The 4,709-nt window shown below is 40.1% G+C and overlaps 1 long non-coding RNA gene across 1 annotated transcript; it reads right to left on the minus strand.

Annotated features, from left to right (window-relative positions):
- Window positions 1–546: 546 nt before the first annotated feature.
- On the minus strand, window positions 547–1,613 carry LOC123488232. Its single transcript, XR_006659969.1, has 3 exons — window positions 1,288–1,613; window positions 724–742; window positions 547–568 (listed from the first exon to the last, which is right to left on the minus strand). It is a non-coding gene; the product is annotated as an uncharacterized LOC123488232 (long non-coding RNA).
- Between the last annotated feature and the right edge of the window lie 3,096 nt (window positions 1,614–4,709).

Consider the following 4,709-nt stretch of genomic DNA (forward strand, 5'->3'; position numbering starts at 1 on the left):
CCACCGCTTCCCCAGTGGCGGGATTGTTTCCCCTGGGTGCCGAAACCTACAATAGAATAGAATATATAATTGTCCATCCAGGATGAAAATGTTGGTTTTGGCATTACCATACACATCCACATTTACATCACACACATTGAGAACAGTCAGTCCACCAATCTACATACATAAATACAGAGAACACCAAATACCTGCGTATTTTGTCGGCGTATTTCATCAGCCTCTGTCTGGTGAAGGGGAACCCATGGCTGGCCCAGTAGATACAGTACTGCACCAGAGAATTTTCATCCTCTGATGCAAGCAATGTGGGTGGTCCACTGCGACAACCATGGGTCACAGGGCCGCTCAGCCTGTCCGCCAGGGTCTGCCGAGGTACACCATGCACCTTGGTAGATAAGAAAAGAAAACTGTTACTAGCAGATAAAATTCACATACACATGGTAATCTCCTAAAAACAAAAAGATGCCTAACCTTGGCAGCCTGGCGGATAGCCTTCCCTGCCCCGCAGTCCTCCATGGCATGGAACATGTCCTCCTCACTCCACTGCTTCCTCTTGACTTTCTCCGTGCTGCAGTGGTAAATACATGTAGCTAAATAACTTGGCATACTATACACATTTTAGACAGATAACTCAATCTGAATATGTATAAACATTTACATTTCAAAGCTAAGGCATTGAAAGGTGATGATGAAAGTTTTCACAATAACTGAAAGTGTACCCACGTTTTTTGTTTGATGTTATCTGTAATGAAAATTAGTGTACCAATTAGTGTAATATTACAGTTTGATGCACACATTGTAACATTTGACTAAATACTGCCTCTATGTAGCTGTTGTAAGATGAAACATAGCCAACAGTGATAGGTGTCAAAAAGTTCATGGTTCAAAGTTCCAAATACATTTTTGCAGATTGTGCAAAACGCCTCCGTCAGAGGACTCCCAATTTTGATATGGTAAAGCTTGACAACATGCAGCTGTTTTCGTGATATGTATTATCTAACGCTGACAATTTCTTTCCTTTTTGCTTACTTAGCAGTTCTATCAACATTTAGCAACTAAGATAGCAACATTAGAAAATCCGTTAGCTATATTTCAGAGGTTAAAAAGTTGGATATTCAATTAGGTGTGGTCTGTCGCGCAGTCGAATTTTACAATATGCAGCGTGTTCCGCAAAATGTGTACATATAACTTTTTTGAAAACGCTCAAAACCTAACTTAACTTACATAAATTGCACTGAAAATCGGTGGTTAGCTAGCTAAAAGGGTGTCATTAGTCACAAAACGTACCGTTATTTTTCAGTCCATTTAAATGTTGAGCTCGAGGTGATTCAGTCCTCCAACGGCTAGAGTGTCCGAGGTTAGGGGGTGTCCGATGTTTGGGGAAAATTAGCTAGATAGCTTACGAGCTAACTGTAGCTATCTATATGCTAACAGCAGCTAGTTAAACTAGCTAGCTAGATTACATTCAATTCGGCTCCACTGTGGCTAGCTAGCTCTCTCACTAACATTATCTAGCTAGCCAAGCTAAACTCAAGTCTATTGTAAATCTAACCTAGCTAGCTATTTTAGATACTGACCAGACAGACCCCTTCAAACACGGAGCCTGGTGCGGTTGCTAGGTGATTTCTGACTGCTTCTTCTTCTTCTTCTTCAATGAGGTTTAACGGCGGTTGGCATCCATTTTGTTGCATTACCGCCACCTACTAGACTGGAGTATAACTCCCTTATATTTTGCTTAAAAAATTAAATTAAGGCTTTGAACTTTCCGTGGTTCAATAGAGTGGGCACCGGTTCTCCCCTCCCCCGATTCATATACAGTCATTGGTGGACTCGGCGGTTCGCCTTCAAAATAAAAAAAACTCCCATCACTGAAAGTGATGTAAACGGATACAAAATAGTGAAATCGTGCCAGATTTGGACTAGATAATGCTAAACGAGGTTGGAATGTTGTTATATAAATTCAACAAAAAGGGACAATAATTAGTTAATACATTAAACTTCAGAATTGCGTTGAGGGCTTATTTTTGACTGTACAGCCTTATCTACAGTATGGATTCTGGATCAATGAAACGGGGGTATCAGTCTACTCAGTGACATCATCAGAACACAGCTGTGAAGAGTTTTCACAAATATTTCCTTCGTAGCTCTTATTGAGGTAAGTCTCCTTTCTAGACCAGCGTTCATATTGCACTGTACAGCCTTATTGATTATGTTAGGGGCTAGATCAGCTTTCATATTGCACTGTACAGCCTTATTGATTATGTTAGGGGATAGATCAGCTTTCATATTGCACTGTACAGCCTTATTGATTATGTTAGGGGATAGATCAGCTTTCATATTGCACTGTACAGCCTTATTGATTATGTTAGGGGATAGATCAGCTTTCATATTGCACTGTACAGCCTTATTGATTATGTTAGGGGATAGATCAGCTTTCATATTGCACTGTACAGCCTTATTGATTATGTTAGGGGGTAGATCAGCTTTCATATTGCACTGTACAGCCTTATTGATTATGTTAGGGGCTAGATCAGCTTTCATATTGCACTGTACAGCCTTATTGATTATGTTAGGGGCTAGATCAGCTTTCATATTGCACTGTACAGCCTTATTGATTATGTTAGGGGATAGATCAGCTTTCATATTGCACTGTACAGCCTTATTGATTATGTTAGGGGATGGATCAGCTTTCATATTGCACTGTACAGCCTTATTGATTATGTTAGGGGGTAGATCAGCTTTCATATTGCACTGTACAGCCTTATTGATTATGTTAGGGGATGGATCAGCTTTCATATTGCACTGTACAGCCTTATTGATTATGTTAGGGGATGGATCAGCTTTCATATTGCACTGTACAGCCTTATTGATCATGTTAGGGGGTAGATCAGCTTTCATATTGCAAATAGATTGTGGCTTCCATCAATGTAATTGTATGCATAATTTTCAATCCCCCATATATTTTCTTGTAAATATATACAGTACCAGTCAAAAGTTTGGACACACCTACTCATTCAAGGGTTTTTCTTAATTTTTAGTCGCACTAAGTCCAAACCAGAAGGGATGGCGTATAGCTACACATGCGGACATTGTAGAATAATAGTGAAGACATCAAAACTATGAAATAACACATATGGAATCATGTAGTAACCAATAAAGTGTTAAACAAATCTAAATATATTTTATATTTGAGATTCTTCAAAGTAGCCACCCTTTGCCTTGATGACAGCTTTACACACTCTTGGCATTCTCTCAACCAGCTTCACCTGGAATGCTTTTCCAACAGTCTTGAAGGAGTTCCCACATATGCTGAGCACTTGTTGGCTGCTTTTCCTTCACTCTGCGGTCCGACTCATCCCAAACCATCTCAATTGGGTTGAGGTCGGGGGATTGTGGAGGCCAGGTCATCTGATGCAGCACTCCATCACTCTCCTTCTTGGTCAAATAGCCCTTACATAGCCTGGAGGTGTGTTGGGTCATTGTCCTGTTGAAAAACAAATGATAGTCCCACTAAGCCCAAACCAGATGGGATGGCGTATCGCTGCAGAATGCTGTGGTAGCCATGCTGGTTAAGTGTGCCTTGAATTCTAAATAAATCACAGACAGTGTCACCAGCAAAGCACCCCCACACCATAACACCTCCTCCTCCATGCTTCACGGTGGGAACCACACATGCGGAGATCATCCGTTCACCCACACCGCGTCTCACAAAGACACAGCGGTTGGAACCAAAAATCTCCAATTTGGACTCCAGACCAAAGGACAGATTTCCACCGGTCTAATGTCCATTGCTCGTGTTTCTTGGCCCAAGCAGGTCTCTTCTTCTTATTGGTGTCCTTTAGTAGTGGTTTATTTGCAGCAATTCGACCATTTAGACCTGATTCACACAGTCCCCTCTGAACGGTTGATGTTGAGATGTGTCTGTTACTTGAACTCTGTGAAGCATTTATTTGGGCTGCAATTTCTGAGGCTGGTAACTCTAATGAACTTATCCTCTGCAGCAGAGCTAACTCTGGGTCTTCCATTCCTGTGGCGGTCCTCATGAGAGCCAGTTTCATCATAGCGCTTGATGGTTTTTGCGACTGCACTTAAAGAAACTTTCAAAGTTCATGACATTTTCCCGTATAGACTGACTTTCATGTGTTAAAGTAATGATGGACTGTCATTTCTCTTTGCTTATTTGAGCTGTTCTTGCCATAATATGGATTTGGTATTTTACCAAATAGGGCTATCTTCTGTATACCCCCCCCACACCCCACCTTGTCACAACACAACTGATTGGCTAAAACGCATTAAGAAGGAAAGTATTCCACTAATTAACTTTTAAGAAGACACCTGTTAATTGAAATGCATTCCTTAATTATTTTCCCCTAACTCTACCTTCCCTAATTGGAGTTAACTAATGAACAACAACACTTAAGCTTCCAGCTTATACATACTATATACATTTTACAGACACAGTTTGTCTTACATTAGTTATCTTTTGTTAGTTTTTATATATTTTTTGATTTTTTTTTTTTATACTTAAAAAAATATATATTATATATACATATATAATATACATATTGGACGGATAAGAGACATATTGGACGGATAAGAGACATATTGGACTGATAGGAGACATATTGGACGGATATGAGACATATTGGACTGATATGAGACATATTGGACGGATATGAGACATATTGGACTGATAAGAGACATATTGG

Source organism: Coregonus clupeaformis, unplaced genomic scaffold, assembly GCF_020615455.1.
Source record: "Coregonus clupeaformis isolate EN_2021a unplaced genomic scaffold, ASM2061545v1 scaf2079, whole genome shotgun sequence".
NCBI classification, from domain to species: Eukaryota; Metazoa; Chordata; class Actinopteri; order Salmoniformes; family Salmonidae; genus Coregonus; species Coregonus clupeaformis.